The sequence below is a fragment of the Lithobates pipiens genome, unplaced genomic scaffold (genome assembly GCF_037356315.1).
Source record: "Lithobates pipiens isolate NorthernLeopardFrog02 unplaced genomic scaffold, aLitPip1_a1.2 Scaffold_13, whole genome shotgun sequence".
Taxonomy (NCBI): domain Eukaryota; kingdom Metazoa; phylum Chordata; class Amphibia; order Anura; family Ranidae; genus Lithobates; species Lithobates pipiens.
Genome location: NW_027507718.1, coordinates 345,947,216 through 345,966,887, shown reverse-complemented (window position 1 = coordinate 345,966,887; position 19,672 = coordinate 345,947,216).

Sequence of the window (19,672 nt, the reverse complement as noted above, 5' to 3'; positions counted from 1 at the left end):
GTGGCAGATGACGTAGCAACTGACAAGCGGTATCTGGCAGAAGGTGATGGTGCAGGTGACAAGCTGCATCTGGTGGCAGGTGACGGTGGCAAGTGACACGCTCAGGGCTCCCACAGATTTTGCATTATGGTGAGTTGAACTATTTAATTTTATATTACAATGTAATATAAGAAATAATGCACTTCAATAATTCTGACACAATATCAACCATGGAGCCGTGATGATTGAAGCGCTAACACCAGCCATTGCCTCGACAAATTGCCCATGGAAACCGAATCGCTGCCCCCCAGGCCTTGACATAATTTTCTTTCATGTAGCCGATCCCGGGGGCCAAAGGTTTTGGGGACCGCTGCTCTATTGGATTGAGATCTGGTGACTATGGAGGCCATTGGAGTACAGTGAACTCATTGTCATGTTCAAGAAACCCGTTTGAGATGATGTGAGCTTTGTGACATGGTGCATTATCCTGCTGAAAGCAGCCATCAGAAGATGGGTACACTGTAGTCATAAAGGACATGGTCAGTAACAATACTCAGGTAGGCTGTGTAGTTTAAACGATGCTCAGTTGGTACTAAGGTGGCCAAAATGTGCAGAGAAAATATCCCCCACACCATTACACCACCACCAGCCTGAACCATTGATACAAGGCAGGACGGATCCATGCTTTCATGTTGTTTACTCCAAATTCTAACCCTATCATCTGAATGTTGCAGCTTAAAATAGAGACTCATCAGACCAGGCAACATTTTTCCAATCTTCTGTTCTCCAATTTTGGTGAGCCTGTGTGAATTGTAGCCTTAAATTCCTGTTCTTAGCTGACTGGAGTCGTCTTCTGCTGCTGTAGCCCATCTGCTTTAAGGGTCAATGTGTTGTACATTCAAAGATGTTATTCTGCATACCTTGGTTGTAAGGATTGTTGATGACCTCTGACATCAACAAGGCAGTTTTGTCCACACAACAGTTGCTCACTGCATATTTTCTCTTTTTTAGGCCATTCTCTGTAAATTCTAGAGATGGTTGTGCGTGAAAATCCCAGTAGATCAGCAGTTTTCGAAATGCACCAACAACCATGCAATGTTCAGAGTCACAAAAATCACCTTTCTTCCCCATTCTGATGCTCGGTTTATTACAAATTATGCGCAGACTGCAGTTCTTCTTTAACAGCATTTATTTTTCCTTTAACCACTTCCCGCCTGGCCAATAGCAGAATGACGGGCAGGTAGTAGTTTAGTTATCCTGACTGGGCGTCATATGATGCCCAGCAGGATAACAGGGGGTGTACAGCTTGGCGATCAGTGTTGCTGTGTCTTACTCTGACACACTGCATCTCTGATCGTCGTAAGGAGCTTCTGACTCCTTACCACGTGATCAGCTGTGACCAATCATACTCCTGATGATTGGCAAGAGCCATGAAACGTGCGTCGAGTATATATCCAACTGATGCCCAGATCATTTCAACTCACTATGAGCAATGGCTAATGTTTATTGGTTTTATGAATGGATGAGTATATCTACACATCTGCATTGCTAATGATGTTGTATTGTACTTTGCAAAATGACTGTATATCTCAACAAATGTATTTAAAGAAATGTACTAAAGTTAATTGTGTCCTATATTAGTTTGACACTTTTTGTGATATGGATTGTACCCAACAAATAAATATATATTTTTTACTCAGCAACATGCCTCATTTAAAGTCCCATTTGCCCCTTTTTTGAATGTTGAACATATATCCGGGATGGAGGCTTGCTGCTGCTACTAATAGGTTGTGTCAGGTCGCATCATTTTTTACAGCTGATATCAGCGTGAGCCAGGAAGCGTCGGTAAATGGCTCTCCCTGTCAGGGGGCGGGGGGGGGATCTGTGCTGATAATCAACACACTGATTATCAGCACAGCCCAATCAGATGTGCTACTAACAATGCTAATCAGTGCCTATCAGCTTCCAGTCAGTGCCCCATCAGAAACACCTGTCAGTGCCCATCAAAGTGCCAATCAGTGCCCACAACAGTGCCAATCACAGTGCCAATCAGTAAAACCTGTCAGTACCTCATCATCAGAGTGGCCCATCAGTGCCATCTAATAGTGGACATCAGTGCCACCTGTCAGTGCCTATCAGTGCCACCTATCAGTGCTGCATATCAGAACCGCCTATCAGTGCCCATCAATTTTACATATTAGTGCCTCCACATCCATGCCCATCAGTGCCCCTCAGTGCCGCCTCATTAGTGCCCATCAGTGAAGGAGAAAACAACTTTTTATAACAGAAACAAAGAAAAACATATTTTTTTTTTTTTTTTTAAATGTGGTCCTTTTTAGTTTGTTTAGCAAAAGGTAAAAACCCCAGTAGTGATCAAATACCACTAAAAGAAAGCTCTATTTGTGGGAACAAAATTAAAAAAAATTAGTTTGGGTACAGCGTTACATGACCGCGCAATTGTCATTCAAAATGCGACAGCGCTGAAAGCTGAAAATTGTCCTGGGCAGGAAGGGGGTTAAAGTTCCCAGTAGGCAAGTGGCTAAAGATGTGTATTAGAACTAAACATGTACATATTTCTGGGCTAAAGCTTGTGCTGGATTAAATTAACTGAATTCAGTGACTGGGCCTGAGTTACAGGCCCAGTCAAGCTGTACCCAAACAACATTATTATCATTTTTTTTTCACACAAAAGAGCTTTCTTTTGATGGTATTTATTCACCACTGTTTTTTTTTGCTAAATAAATGAAAAAAAAAGACCACAGATTTTGGGAAAAAACCAAACACTTTTTTAGTTTGCTATAAAATTTAGCAAACAGGTAATTTCTCTCCTATACTGATGTGTGCTGATGAGGCAGCACTGATGGGCATTGATGAGGCAGCACTGATGGGCATTGATGGGCATTGATGGGCACTGATGGGATGCACTGATGGGCACTGATGAGGAGGCATCGATGAGGCTGCACCAATAGGGGGTACTGATGGGCACTGATAGGTGGCACTGATGGGCACTGACAGCCAATAACTAGCTTCTGTTTACAACATTGAACACAGCTGATCACATGGTAAAGAGTCGCTGATTGGCTCTTTACCTCAATCTGTGGTCAGCAGTGTCTGGAGGGCACTGTAATCACAAAGTGCACCTCCCAGGTGCGATCACGGGAGGCTGGGATATGATGGCCTCCCAGAAGTGGCCGCCCGCGTTGCAGCCGCCATTCGGCTATAGCGTGGTCAGCAAGTGGTTAAAGGCTAAGTTCACCTTTATGAAAAAGATAGTGAATGCACATATTTTTGCAGGTATAAAAAGTGCAAGTATTATTTTTTCACAGGAGCTTGAAAAGCATTGCAGCCACAATCAGTGAATCTTATGCCGCGTACACACGGTCGAACTGTATGACGTACTTAGTCCGTTGAAACACATTTCAACTGACAATCCGCTCGTGTGTGGGCTTCAGCGGACTTTTTCAGCGTGCAGTCCAGAGTACTAAGAATTTCGGTTTGCCCAAAAATCTTTCCGTCGTACTTTGGTTTCAGCAGACAATACGGTCGTCATTATGCTAGTCCGACGGACTAAGAATGGCGCATGCCCAGAAAGGATTTACAGGGCTTTGCTGTGTCTTGGACTTCCTATTTCTAGTCCCGTCGTACGTGCTGTACGTCATCACGCAAGCTTTCGTCGGACTGTTTGTGTATCCGTGTGTGGTCAAGTCCGTTCAGTGGAAAGTACGCCGGATTGTCCGTCGGATTGTATGACGGACTAAGTACGTCATACAGTTCGATCGTGTGTACGCGGCATTAGGTGCAATGTCAGGTTCCTGTAGATACTGCCCACAGCTCTGTGCCCATGTCCCTGTATGGGCTCTCAGTTTCAGAGCTGTAGAAAGCGTGAATGGAATACAAGCATGCTGATCAACACACTCGCAGTCCTTTGAAACTATTTTCATAGATCCTGTAAATCAGTGGTTTTTAACTCCCGTCCTCAGGACCCACTAACAGGCCAGGTTTTATGTATTACCTTGGGGAGATGCAGACTAGAGTACTGAAATCACAGAGCAGCAAATTATATCACCTTTGATGCATTTCTGTTATCTTGCAAACCTGGCCTGTAAAGCCTTGTACACACGATCGGATTTTCCGATGGGAAATGTGTGATGACAGGCTGTTGGCGGAAAATTCGACCATACGTATACTTTATCGGACAATTGTCGGATTTTCCGCAGACAAATGTTGGATAGCAGGTTTTGAAATTTTCCACGGACAAATGTCTGTTGTCAGATTTTCCGAGCGTGCGTACACAAGTCTGTCAGACAAAAGTCCAAAGTACAAACACAGAGGAGAAACCAGGAAGCATCACATGAGTGTAGTATTAAAAAAATGCTGGCAAGGTAACAGAGACTCACTTACAAGAGGTAAAAACATAGAAGGCTCATCTGTACAAATGTGTGGAGTCCGTCTGGAGGTCCCTGGATCCAGATCTGGTCACTGTGTGTGGCTGTGTGTTAATTCCATTTGCTCTGCACGTCCTGTGGGAGCCAGAACCAGCATCGGACACTTGTGGATGACATCACAGATCACAGGAGTACATCCAAGGAAACGTCCAGAGAGGGAGAGAAGAAGACTAGCAGGCTAGGTGCTCGGAGCTACAGCTCCTTCTATTGGCCTGGGGGGGGGGGGAGTGTCTAGTTGGTGCTATTTATATGGTAGTGCTGTGGGACAACAGGTCCCAGCGCGGCCATACATATGGAATAATGGTGAATGGGGGACAAATATAAGGCTATTGACAACTGGCAGAAATGGTTGGAACAATAAAATCATAAAAACAAATAGCCAGACATAAAATTAAGTACAATACAGTGTAAAGAAACATGGAAATGAAAATAAAGTATAATGGAATAAAAAAAAGAAGATAAGCATGAAAAGAAAAGAAAAATAGAAATAAAAAATTAGAAATACAAATAAGAATAAAATAAATAAATAAATAATAAAAATTGAATTAGAAATAAAGTTAAATTAAATACTAATGAAAATGCATTCAAGCAAATAAGCAAATTCTCGAAGCTACCCCCAATTACAACTACCAACGGATCCAGATGTAAGGTGAACATATATGTATGCACATGTACCCATGAGTACCAGAGGGGAAAGAGGCAAGACATGTGAAAAACAAACATGCATGGGAGCACATACTACATGTGTGTGTGTGTGTGTGTGTGTGTGTGTATATATATATATATATATATATATATATATATATATATATATATATATATAAATTCTAAAAATATTCCCATAAAACATTCCTAAGGAACATGTATCAGTATTAAGTGAAAGTTTGGAATTGTTTATTTATTTTCTAGTTGAATATCATGTATTACTTAGTACTACTATACTATAATAATAATAATAATAATAATACTATAATAATAATATACTATTACTATGGCTTTCAGACATAGCTGTAAAGAAAACAAGACAGGGGAGGGGTAAAATAGGGAAGGGGTGTGTGGAGGAGAGAGAGAAAACAAATTAGGATGTTAGTTAGATTGGTTTATTGGCAGAATTTAAGTATATACATAGATAAGCAAATAGAGAGGGTGTATGCATTAAATGGGAAAGGGGGGGTTGTTTAACGACACTGTGTGTACCTCAATAGCCTCATTGAAACCTCCTGGTGTTAAGGTACCCAAGGAGTAGATCCAGAACATTTCCTGCTGGCACAGCCATTTAAAACGTTCAGGAAACATTGCCGGAATAGATTCAATGACCCATGCCCTAAGACCAACTATAGATTGGTTATGGTGTGCTAAGAAATCCTTTTTCAATAAAGCGCCTGTGTTCACCAAAGTAAGCCCTGATGGCTCGGATGGTTCTTCCGACATAGAATAATCCACACAGACATGTGAGACAGTAAATAACATATGATTTCTGGCCATGATGAATAAAATGGCAGGTCAAGCAGAGGGGTTTTTTACTTTGATACATCCCTTTTAATTAGAATCAGTGGTACTGGGGTAGGTTGCACAGATTTGGTATTGCTAGGAGCAAATTAACTTTTTATGTTTCAAGATTTTCTGTATGCTATTTTGGGTCTGGTGTCAACAGTGGCCTTTAAATGGGGATCTTCCAATAGTATTGACCAATGTGCGGCAAATATTTTTTTTTTTTTTTTTGTATTTAGTGTGAAATTGTGTGATAAATCTTGTGGGCTGTTTTTGGGCAGGTGGTCGACTTATGTGAGGACCTGTGGGCAGGCTACGGTATTTCTCTACAAGTGTAGTAGGGTAGTCTTTGTCAAAGAATTTCTGAGAGAGAATTTTTCCATGAGTATCGTAATTGGAGTCCTTAGTGCAATTCCTGCGAAGCCGACAAAATTGGCTCTGTGGGATATTGCTTACCCATCTAGAATGGTGACAACTGTCATAATGTATGAATGAATTCCCTGCAGTAGGTTTGATGAAGTTTTTAGCGTATATCGCTATCTCTTGATGTGTCATCTCTATTCCCCCCACCACATCTTGTTTTCTTTACAGCTATGTCTTAAGGTCCATAATGCTTTTTTAGTAAGTATAGTCATTTTTTACTAGTTTCTGTCCCCATCACGTCAGTCTGTCCCCATGCATTGGATGCTCTTCATGCTGAAGCATGCGTGGGTTTGCACCTTTATGCATACCCGTGATGCACCTGTATAAACACAGCTAGGAGTAATACATGATATTCAACTAAAAAATAATCAAACAATTATAAACCTACACACCATCAGGCACTGGTTCTTTGGGAAGACCCTTTTGCTTTGAGGATTCTAGCATGCCTGCCTGGCATGCTGGAAGGGTTTGCTCGGGGTGGGAAATGGATGAGGCCATGCTGTTTTATTTTTTTTATATATGTAGCACTCTCCTAGGTAGGTGCTAGAGAAGAATAGTTTTTGGCCCACCTGCTTAACAGAGGAGCAGCTAGGTACATTTATTTGGGCAGTCTACTTAACAGGAGCCATGAACGTTTAGTTCTACCTGATCTGATCTGCTCTGATGTTGCTCATGCTGTCTGGAGTTCCCTGTATCCAAGCAACTTTTGAAATTTCTGAATTGCAGATATAAACCATTCAGATGAGCAATAAGAAAAGGGATGCAGCCCCAGCCAATTGGAAATGGAGGGGTGCCCCTAAGCATGCTGGGTGTATGTATTTATATTTAGGGAGAACCTGGGTTTCTCATCTTTTCCTGGAAAAGAGAGGTCCAGTTGGGGAGGGGGCAGGTTGCCTCTCCCCAGCACAAGTTGCCATGCGGCCTCAGGTGGGTGACCTGAGGTCCTGAATGCTGAAACAAAGGGTTCTCTTGAGAGCTGACTGAGGGAGGAAGTCCATGGAACCTGTCTGGTATCATGGAGGAAGGTGACGTGCGACCAGGGCCTTGTGAGTACAGACCCCCCCTAAAGGGATCCTAGGGACTTGAGCTGCTTAATCCCCCTCTGGGTACTAGAAGTCAGCTGCTGGGTGTAAGCTAAAGCAGACACCAACTGGTGTCCCAAAGAGCAGGGTCCACGTGACATCTGCCTCTTAAGTACCCTCTCCCAGAAAGCACAACGGAGAGAGTAACTTAAGCACCTGACCAGACCATAGTTCCATGCCTGCCAGAAGAGACAGTGCCCCCCTGTGGCCAGGCTGAACATCTCACAGTCCAGTTAGACTGATACTGACGCTCAATTTACATAATTACACCCAAACCAAACTGCAGTTTAGGCAACTTTAACTTTAGAAAAAACGCATAGCTCATGCTCTTCAGGAGTCACCGCTACAAGTAAAAGTTGTACAATTGGCTGTGAGAAATACTGTGTGCTTGGCTGTGGACTGAAATTAGGGGAGGTCTGGGCAAAATACCAACGGCTCCTACGGAGGTAGCACTACATATAGAAATAAATAATAACAACAATATAAATGGAAGTATTACTTAAAGTATTAATAAGAACACAAGTTTAGCATTCTCTATAGACTATTATTATTATTATTATTATTATTATTAATAATAATAATAAACAGGATTTATAAAGTGCCAACAGTTTGCACAGCCCTTTACAATATAAAGGGAGACAGTACAGCAACACTACAATTCAATACAAGAGGGTTAGGAGGGCGTTACTCCGGTGAGCTTACAATCTAATAGGGAGGGGCTGGTGGAGCAAAAGGTAAAAACTGAGGAATGGACTAATGGGAGAGATAGAAGATCGGTTATTAGCTGAAGGCAGGATAGGCTTCCCTGAAAATAAATGTTTTTAGGAATCGCCTAAAAGTGTACAGAGTAGGAGGTAGCCGGACAGAATGGGGTAGTGAGTTCCAGAGGATGGGAGAGGCTCTGGAGAAGTACTGGAGACGAGTATGAGAGGAGGAGACAAGGGAGCTAGAGAGCAGGAGGTCTGGGGAGGAGTGGAGAGGACAGTTTGGGTGATATTTGGAGACAAGTTTGGTTATGTAGCTTGGCGCACTGTTGGAAATGGATTTATAGGTTATTGTTGGTGTTTTGAAATGTATTAATTAGCCAATGGGAAGCCAGTGGAGGAATTGGAAAAGAGGGGTGGCGGACACTGAACCGTTGGTAAGGTGAACGAGTCTGGCAGCAGCATTCATGCAGCATTCACGAAGAGGGGATAGACTGGGGATAGGTAGGCCAATGAGGAGGGAGTTACAATAGCCAAGGCGAGAGATAACAATGGATTGAATATGTTGCTTAGTGGTTTCAACAGTTAAAAAGGTTGTTTGGAGATGTTACGGAGCTTAAGTCGGCAACATTGTCTTCAAGACAATCATGCAAAGAAGGTAACATTCACCCTTTCTTACACAAGTGACATATACAGTATCTCACAAGAGTACACCCCTCACATTTTTGTAAATATTTTATTATATCTTTTCATGTAACAACACTGAAGAAGTTACACTTTGCTAAAATGTAAAGTAGTGAGTGTACCGCTTGTAAAACAGTGTAAATTTGCTGTCCCCTCAAAATAACTCAACACACAACCAATCATGTCTAAATGTAATAAAAGTGAGTACATCCCTAAGTGAAAATGTCCAAATCAGACACAATTAGCAATTTTTCCTCCCTGGTGTCATGTGACTCGTTAGTGTTACAAGGTCTCAGGTGTGAATGGGGAGCAGGCGTGTTAAATTTGGTGTTATCTCTCTCACTCTCTCATACTGGTCACTGGAAGTTCAACATGGCACCTCATGGCAAAGAACTCTCTGAGGATCTGAAAAAAAGGAATTGTTGCTCTATATAAAGATGGCCTAGGCTATAAGAAGGTTGCCAAGACCCTGAAACTAAGCAGCAGCATGATCGCCAAGACCATGGGGGTTTAGCAGGACAGGTTCCACTCACAATAGGCCTCGCCATGGTTGACCAAATAAGTTGAGTGCACGTGCTCAGCATCATATCCAGAGATTGTCTTTGGGAAATAGAATTATGAGTGCTGCAAGCATTGCTGCAGAGGTTGAAGGGGTGGGGTCAGCCTGTCAGTGCTCAGACCATACACCTCACACTGCATCAAAGTACTCTGCATGGCTGTCATCCCAGAAGAATGCCTCTTCTAAAAATGATGCACAAGAAAGCTTGCAAACAGTTTGCTGAAGATAAGCAGACTAAGGACATGGATTACTGGAACCATGTCCTGTGGTCTGATGAGACCAAGATAAACGTATTTGGTTCAGATGGTGTCAAGCATGTGTGGCGGCAACCAGGTGAGCAGTACAAAGACACGTGTGTTTTGCCTACAGTCAAGCATGGTGGTGGGAGTGTCATGTTCTGGGGCTGCACGAGTGCTGCCGGCACTGAGGAGCTACAGTTCATTGAGGGAGCCATGAATCCTAACAGGTACTGTGACATACTGAAGCAGAGCATGATCCCCTCCCCTTGGAGACTGGGCCACAGGGCAGTATTCCAACATGATAACGACCCCAAACACACCTCCAAGCATGTCTCCAGACCTAAACCCTATTGAGCATCTGTGGGGCATCCTCAAACAGAAGGTGGAGGAGTGCAAGGTCTCTAACATCCACCAGCTCCTTGATGTCCTTATGAAGGAGTAGAAGAGGACTCCAGTGGCAACCTGTGAAGCTCTGGTGAACTCCATGCCCAAGAGGGTTAAGGCAGTGCTGGAAAATAATGGTGGCCACACAAAATATTGACGCTTGGGCCCAATATGAACATTTTCACTTAGGGGTGTACTCACTTTTGTTGCCAATGGTTTTGACCTTAATGGCTGTGTGTTATTTTGAGGGGACAGCAAATGTACATTGTTATAAAAGCTGTGCAATCACTACTTTACATTGTATCAAAGTATAATTTCTTCAGTGATTTCACATGAAAAGATATATTAAGATATTTACAAAAATATGAGGGGTGTACTCACTTTTGTGAGATACTGTATATATTAAGGTAGCCATATTAAAACAAATGCACACTAAACTCTGAGGTAAGTCTCTTTATTTGATCATCATGAAATGTCATTAGACAAATTGATCATTTAGCATGTGCATTAATTCTTCAAAAACAATACATTTGAAACAAACCATTTTAATAAAATTTTTATATTGTTTTCACATTAGTTTTAATGTACCGTGCAATCTGTTTAGCAAAGCAAAGACAAAACAGTCTGGATTTGGAAAATGGATAAGCCATGGTAACCAGTCATTTTAAATTGTAGTAGGAAGGAGACGACTCTAGATACAATTAAATTAGAAGGTTCTGCTTTCTAAAATTTGGCAAATAGGAGTATAACTGTGAATTGAATATGGTGATTAAGAACAGCCAGGCCACTGCCAAATTAATTATGAAAAAGTAAAAGATTTGAGCCTACAAACATGACAGAAGTAAACATATGATATAAAACTTCAGCACAACATTTTACCAATACCTATATTTTAAAATAACCAACTTGGGGACTAAGGTAGCATGATATATTAATTGCCCTCAGTTTAATGCCCCAATGCTCCAACCTAAAGTCTTAACACTATCAGCTTTTAGCATCTACCTGCAGAAATCTGTGAGGAAAACTTCATATTTAAAAGCAAGCCACTCTGTTGTTTAAGTCACAAATTGATTGATTAGGTAATGAACAAGTATTTTTTTAAATCACCTTTCTCTAATCATCATTTGATGATAAAAGTGAATTGTTCTTTCATTTTAACATTAAAAAAATTGTTATTTCTATTTAAAGATGGTATTTACCAAAGGTGATAATATTAAGCAGTCAGGAAGTTGCTCTTTGAAGTAAAAATGGGAGAAATTATACTGTCAACCAATATACTGTAAATGGGGGTTTGAAAACACAAGTACAATTCAAACCTTCGTGCTCCTTGTTTTTTGTGCCAAATAATTTGCATGAGAGACTTAAACTATGATTCGATTTGGAGCTAATTGCTGATTCTTCATTCGTGTTCCCTGCTGTAACATCACATATTGTTACAAAGTCCTTTGCTAAACGTCACTCTATAAATAATCTTGGTTATTCTTAACAGAATATTGCAAACAGAGAGCACAAAAAGTTGGAAATAAGGTATACCATGATAATAAGTACAACAAAGCAGTTGCATTTTGATGAATTTGCTGGCTTGTCAATATTAGATGTCTCCTTAGATCTGTGTTTTTTAGCTTTAATTAAAAAAATTTTAAACTGTTTATTACTATATATTAAACTTCATTTTTTGACCTTTTTCAGTTGTCTGATGTGGAATGAGTCTTATATTAGGCAATAATCAGAGTGGTTATACCTGCTAGGTATTTAGCATATACTGTATATTAAGATATTGTAAATAGTACTTTAGTGCAACAAGCATATTGAACCCATGTTTATATATTTTTTCAGACTGGTCCTCTGTGTTTCTGCCCCATGATCCTCCTGCTTCTTGACCATTCCAGATAGGGAAGAGATGGAGCTAGATATACCCTCTGCTTCTAGTTGCCTGCATGACTCTGGAAAGGAGGACATTGAGGCATTGTTGGCCTTCAGTCACATGTGCACATATATGTGAGTTTTGTTGTTGCATATACTGTATTTATGATGATTTTTATGTAACACCAAGATAGTCATTAACGTCATGAATCAGGTTTCTGAGCCTAGGAAATGCATTGAAGTATGTCCCTGACCCTCTCAATTTCTCTACAAAAGATTATCTTGACCTGGTTAAAGAAGGTATACTCTGCAAATGATTGTATACTGTATATGGTATATAAAGGGAGTGTTATGGTACAGCGTTTGTTGCAAATAAATGATTTTCTGTAATGCCCCGTACACGCAATCAGAATTTTGGTCGGAAAAAGCTCTGATGGTTTTCCAGACGGAGTTCCAAACGGGTTTTTGCTCAAGGGAAGGGAGTGTCACCGCTCCTGGAGGATCGTCTAATAGCAAAGCTCTCCACCCAGCTAAAGAAGCCACAGGTACCGACAATGCATGTAGCAATGAATGAAAAGTGGTTCTGGGCAGCCGCACTCCGAAAAAAGCCTTTTATTCAAAAAACTACAAAATCCAAAATTGCATGTCACAGCAGAACAAGAAAGCTGATGTGTTTCACACTACACACAGTGCTTAATCTTAGCATTTGCTATGATTAAGCACTGTGTGTAGTGCGAAACTCATCGGATTCTTGTTCTGCAGTGCCTAGGAGGGTCTGTGTCAGCACAGAGTTGTTCACAACAGCATGTTTATGTCAGGTATGGCTACTGCATCTCTTCTGTGGGAGGCAGGCTAGTTGAAGTTACGGCTGCTGTCTATGGCTGGGTGTACTACACAATACTCCTCATAGGCAGAACACTGCTGACAGTTAGCTTTGCAGTCTGCAAAGTATTGTCTGTACACTAGCCTGTACTGCACATTTTATGCATCTGCTTTATAGCTAATATTCAGGGCATATTAAAAAAAAACTGTAAATGTGACATGCACCAAAGCTTCACTGCAGATGAATCAGTCACTCAAACACACAGTAAATGTCAATGCTTTATAAATATACAGCTAAGACAAGTCAGAAAGAGTACCTGAATTCTATTTTTCACCTTGTTAAATGCATACGTATTATGGAGATTTAATGGACATCAGTTGGTGTCTAGCCTTGAAAATCAATTTAACCAATCAATGTAAGCTGTGGGAAAAGGTAGAATCGTTCTCAAAATGTATGAAAAAAATAACTCAAGGGCTCAATGACGCAAGAACAGTTGCTCTTAACTGCTTTAACTGTAGCAAAAAAAACAAAATACCTACACATATGCAATCACAAATAAAATGAGCCTATCAATCAAACTTAGACATATCTAAAAAAAAGTATTTGAGATTCACAGTTCTATTGTAATTTCAAACATACAAGGATATAGTAAAAGTCAATGTAACAATACAAAATTATAGGCTTAACATTTTTTTTTTTATTATTTAAAATGTTTTCATTCAAACAAGTACAAAACATTTTTCCCTGACCCCAACCCTTCCAGTCCCACCAGTCTTAAAATTCTTGTACAATACAGAGTAACAATTACAAAATTGATATTCAATTAAAGTGCCCTGTGTACATCTCAGGATTCTGTTTAGGGTGCGTCATGTTAAACAGAAACATCTTAAAGTGTAACTAAAGGCAAACCTTGTTTGTAGTTTTAGATAGAGTAGAAAGGGAACAGAATACATGTCAGGTTATTTTTTTTTTATTCCAATACTTCTCCTTTAACTGCTTGCTGCCCGCCCACCATCAAATGAGGGTGGGGCAGTGTAGCTCTCGTTTCCCAGAACGGCTGCCCTCGCATGCCTGTGGGGGAGCGCAGCGCGGCGATCGCAGGCGCGCTGTGTTGCTAGGATGCGGTGCAACCCCAGTCTCTGTAAAGAGCAGCGTCCATGGCTCTTTAACCATGTGATTGGCTGTGTCCACATGTTAACAAGGAGATCGGCTCTTCTCGACTCACACTGACAGAGTGTGAGGAGAGGAGAGCCGATCAGCAGCATCTCCTCGCAAGGGGACATCTAGGGATGTAATCAGGGCACTGATCATCAGTGCCCTGATTACAATAAATAAATACAGTATCAAAAAACAGTGCCCACCAATGCCAGCATGCAGTGAACAATAGTGGCAGCAATCAGTGCCCACCACTGCCCACAAGTGCCACCAATCAGTGCCCATTAGCAATGCCAATCAGTGCTGCCCATCAAGGCTGTCGATTGATGCCCATCAGTGCCACCCATCAATGCCTATCTTTACTGCCTATCTGTGCCGCCTATCCATGCCCACCAGTGCCACCTATCAGTGCCCACAGTGCCACCTTTTAGTGCCCATCAGTACCATTCAATAGTGCCCATCTGTGCCACCTATCCATGCCCATCAGTACCGCCTACCAGTGCTTATCAGTGCCCATAAGTGCGGCATATTAGTGCCTCCTCATCAGTGCCACCTCATCAGTGCCCATAAGTGTCACCTCATCAGTGCCCATTAGTGCCACTTCATCAATTCCCACCATTCCAACCTATCAGTGCCCATCAGTTCCGCCTCATCAGCGCACATGAGTGAAGGTGAAAAATTACTTAACCACTTCAGCCCCGGACCAATAAACACCTTAAGGACCAGGGGTCTTTTTACAATTTTGCACTGCGCTGCTTTAACTGGTAATTGCGCGGTCATGCAATATTGCACCCAAACGAAATTTGCGTCCTTTTCTTCCCACAAATAGAGCTTTCTTTTGATGGTATTTGATTGCCTCTGCGATTTTTATTTTTTGCGATATAAATGGAAAAAGAGCGAAAATTTTGAAAAAAAATGATATTTTCTTCTTTTTGTTATAAGAAAAATCGAATAAACTAAATTTTAGTCATACATTGAGGGCAAAATTTATTCAGCCACATGTCTTTAGTAAAAAAAATGTCAATAAGCGTATATTTTTTGGTTTGCGCAAAAGTTATAGCATCTACAAACTAGAGTACATTTTCTGGAATTTACACAGCTTTTAATTTATGACTGCCTATCTCATTTCTTGAGGTGCTAAAATGGCAGGGCAGTACAAACCCCCCCCCCAAATGACCCCATTTTGGAAAGTAGACACCCCAAGGAAACTGCTGATGGGTATGTTGAGCCCATTGAATATTTATTTTTTTTGTCCTAAGGGATTGAATAATGACAAAAAAAAATGTACAAAAAGTTGTCACTAAATGATATATTGCTCACACATGCCATAGTTATATGTGGAATTGCACCCCAAAATATATTCCGCTACTTCTCCCGAGTACGGGGATACCACATGTGTGGGACTTTTTGGGAGTCTAGTCGCGCACGGCACCCCGAAAACCAATCACCACCTTCAGGATTTCTAAGGCCGCGTACACACGGGCGGACTGTCTGTCCAACTTAGTCCACTGAAACACATTTCAGCGGACAGTCCGCTCGTGTGTGGGCTTCAGCGGACTTTTTCAGCGGACAGTCTGGCGGACTAAGTCTTTCGGAATTTCCGTAATACAGTCCGTCCAACTTTGGTTTCAGCGGACAGTCCACTCGTGAGTAGGCAAGTTGAACGGACTAAGTATGGCGCATGCTCAGAAAGGATTTACACGGCCGAAGGTTGCATTGCAGTGTATTGGACGTCGTATTTCTAGTCCCGTCGTACGTGCTGTACACGTCATCGCGCAAGCTTTCAGCGGACTGTCTGTTCATCGTGTGTGGTCAAGTCCGTTCATTCAAAAGTAGGACGGACTGTCCGTCGGATTGTCTGACGGACTTAGTTGGCCAGACAGTCCGCCCGTATGTACGCGGCTTAAGGGTGCAAATTTTTGATTTCACCCCTCACTACCTATCACAGTTTCGAAGGCCATAAAATGCCAAAATAGCACAAAACCCCCCAAAATGACCCCATTTTGGAAAGTAGACACCCCAAGCTATTTACTGAGAGGCATGTTGAGTCCATGGAATATTTTATATTTTGCCACAAGTTGCGGGAATATTACAAACTTTTTTTTTTTGCACAAAGTTGTCACTAAATGATATATTGCTCACACATGCTATGGGCATATGTGAAATGACACCCCAAAATACATTCTGCTGCTTCTCCTGAGTACAGGGATACCACATATGTGGGACTTTTTTGGAGCCTAGCCGCGTACGGGGCCCCGAAAACCAAGCACCGCCTTCAGGATTTCTAAGGGCATACATTTTTTATTTTACTCCACACTACCTATCACTACCTATCACAGTTTTGACGGCCATAAAATGCCAAGATGGCACAAAACCCCCCCAAATGACCCCATTTTGGAAAGTAGACACCCCAAGCTATTTGCCGAGGGCCATCTTGAGACTATTGAATATTTTTTTTTTTTGTCCCAAGGGATTGAATAATGACAAAAAAAAAAATATATATTTTTTTTACAAAAAGTTGTCACTAAATGATATATTGCTCACACATGCCATGATTATATGTGGAATTGCACCCTAAAATATATTCAGCTACTTCTCCCGAGTATGGGGATACCACATGTGTGGGACTTTTTGGGAGTCTAGTCGCGTACGGCACCCCGAAAACCAATCACCACCTTCAGGATTTCTAAGGGTGCAAATTTTTGATTTCACCCCTCACTACCTATCACAGTTTCGAAGGCCATAAAATGCCAAAATAGCACAAAACCCCCCAAAATGACTCCATTTTGGAAAGTAGACACCCCAAGCTATTTACTGAGAGGCATGTTGAGTCCATGGAATATTTTATATTTTGCCACAAGTTGCGGGAATATTACAAACTTTTTTTTTTTGCACAAAGTTGTCACTAAATGATATATTGCTCACACATGCTATGGGCATATGTGAAATGACACTCCAAAATACATTCTGCTGCTTCTCCTGAGTACAGGGATACCACATATGTGGGACTTTTTGGGAGCCTAGCCGCGTACGGGACCCCGAAATCCAAGCACCGCCTTCAGGATTTCTAAGGGCATTAATTTTTTTATTTCACTCCTCACTACCTATCACAGTTTTGAAGGCTATAAAATGCCAAGATGGCACAAAACCCCCCAAATGACCCCATTTTGGAAAGTAGACACCCCAAGCTATTTGCTGAGGGGCATGTTGAGACCATTGAATATTTTTTTTTTTTTGTTCCAAGGGATTGAATAATGACAAAAAATAAAAATATTTTTTTTTTTTACAAAAAGTTGTCACTAAATTATATATTGCTCACACATGCCATGGTTATATGTGGAATTGCACCCCAAAATACATTTTGCTGCTTCTCCTGAGTACGGGGATACCACATGTGTGGGACTTTTTGGGAGCCTAGCTGCGTACGGGGCCCCAAAAACCAATCGCCACCTTCTGGATTTCTAAGGGCGCAATTTTTTTATTTCACTCCTCACTACCTATTACAGTTTCAAAGGCCATAAAATGCCAAAATAGCACAAAACCCCCCCAAATTACCCCATTTTGGAAAGTAGACACCCCAAGCTATTTACTGAGAGTTATGTTGTCTGAACGAAAAAAAAGAAATTGATCGGTGGGTATGCCCACCATTAGATACCTCCCTTCATCCACCCACTTCTAATGATGGACATACATGCACCATTTATATATGCCGAAGCATGGGGGCATCCTCCCGCAAAAAAGTTATGCCGTGTACATACGTTCAAACTTTTCCATGGGCAAGCTCTCCGTCGGAATTTTGACCGTATGTACGCGGCATTAGGAGCAAAATCGCTCCTCCACCCCTTATGCCCCCATGCTTCGGCATATATGCTCTTTTTTAACTGTGGTGGTGAAATCACCTCCTACAGCACTGGAGTCACGGCTTTATGTATCGTGGGAGCAAACGCTGTTGCTGTCAAGATAAATAAGTCCGCGCTGCAGCTGAATGGCGTACCTGCTAAGCCAATTATGGTTAACGTTAAAACAAAGTAACATCACAGTAAAACCTTACCATACCATACCTGCAAAGCAAATGCCAAAAAAAACAGTAAAAAATAAAACATTTTTTAACACAACCTGTGCCTAAAATATATATATGCCGAAGCATGGGGGCATCCTCCCGCAAAAAAGTTATGCCGCGTACATACGTTCAAACTTTTCCACGGGCAAGCCCTCTGTCGGAATTTTGACCGTATGTACGCGGCATTAGGAGCAAAATCGCTCCTCCACCCCTTATGCCCCCATGCTTCGGCATATATGCTCTTTTTTAACTGTGGTGGTGAAATCACCGCCTACAGCACTGGAGTCACGGCTTTATGTATCGTGGGAGCAAACGCTGTTGCTGTCAAGATAAATAAATCCGCGCTGCAGCTGAATGGCGTACCTGCTAAGCAAATTATGGTTAATGTTAAAACAAAGTAACATCCCAGTATAACAGTAAAACCTTACCATACCATACCTGCAAAGCAATTGCCAAAAAAAACAGTAAAAAATAAAACATTTTTTAACACAACCTGTGCCTAAAATATATATATGCCGAAGCATGGGGGCATCCTCCCGCAAAAAAGTTATGCCGCGTACATACGTTCAAACTTTTCCACGGGCAAGCCCTCCGTCGGAATTTTGACCGTATTTACGCGGCATTAGGAGCAAAATCGCTCCTCCACCCCTTATGCCCCCATGCTTCGGCATATATGCTCTTTTTTAACTGTGGTGGTGAAATCACCTCCTACAGCACTGGAGTCGCTGCTTTATGTATCGTGGGAGCAAACGCTGTTGCTGTCAAGATAAATAAATCCACGCTGCAGCTGAATGGCGTACCTGAAAACATGAAAAATGGTTAACAATAACACAGTAAACAGTAAAGTATAAAAAATTAGAGAGAAGAGAGAGAGAGAGAGAGAGAGAGAGAGAGAGAACAATAAAACGACAACTATTTTTGGTTTTTATATTTTATTTTTTTTTTGGTTTTTTTATTTTACTTTTTTTTTGTTTTTTTTTTTATACACTTTTTTTTTAACTGTAAACTGTAACAACTGTAACGGTTCGGGTCTCTCAAAATGCGATGGCATCTTAGGAGACTCTGTGTTAGTGTGCCTAGCCTGTGAAATGCTGTACCCTACGCTAATACTTCACTAGTGTGTGGTAGCGTTCAAAACACTCACCCTGACAAAGACCAGGATTGCCAGGACAGCGTGGACAATAAGAACGGGTGTCACGCCTAAATCCGCGCTTGGTACAGACACAACATCTTTTTTGGGGGGCTCGTTGGGTAGGGGTACTCGGGAGGACATAAGAATAATGCCTCTCATGCAGCCGGCTTACTGCATTTGGTTGGGAATGGTGAGGTGCAGAACCCTCTGGATACAGAAGCTCTGTGACAACCTCTCTTTGGAAGAAAAGAAAGGTTAATGTCCCGCCTGAAGTTTTGTATAGCACAAAAGCATTCAGCAAAGCCAATTGAAATAAGTAAGCAGACACTTTTTTGTACCAGCGTCTGGCCTTACGGGAAGCTAGATACGGCGCCAACATCTGGTCATTGAGGTCCACCCCTCCCATATTTTTGTTATATTCGTGGACACAGAGGGGTTTCTCCACAATACCAGTCGCCGTAGAAATTTGGACCGTCGTGTCTGCATGAAGGGAGGTAAGAACGAAAACATTCTTATTATCCCTCCACTTCATAACGAGCAAATTATTACACCGATAGCAGGCTCTCTCCCCCAGCCTAAGACGGGAATCTACAAGCCGCTGGGGAAAGCCCCGGCGATTTGGTCGCACGGTGCCACATGCTCCAATCTG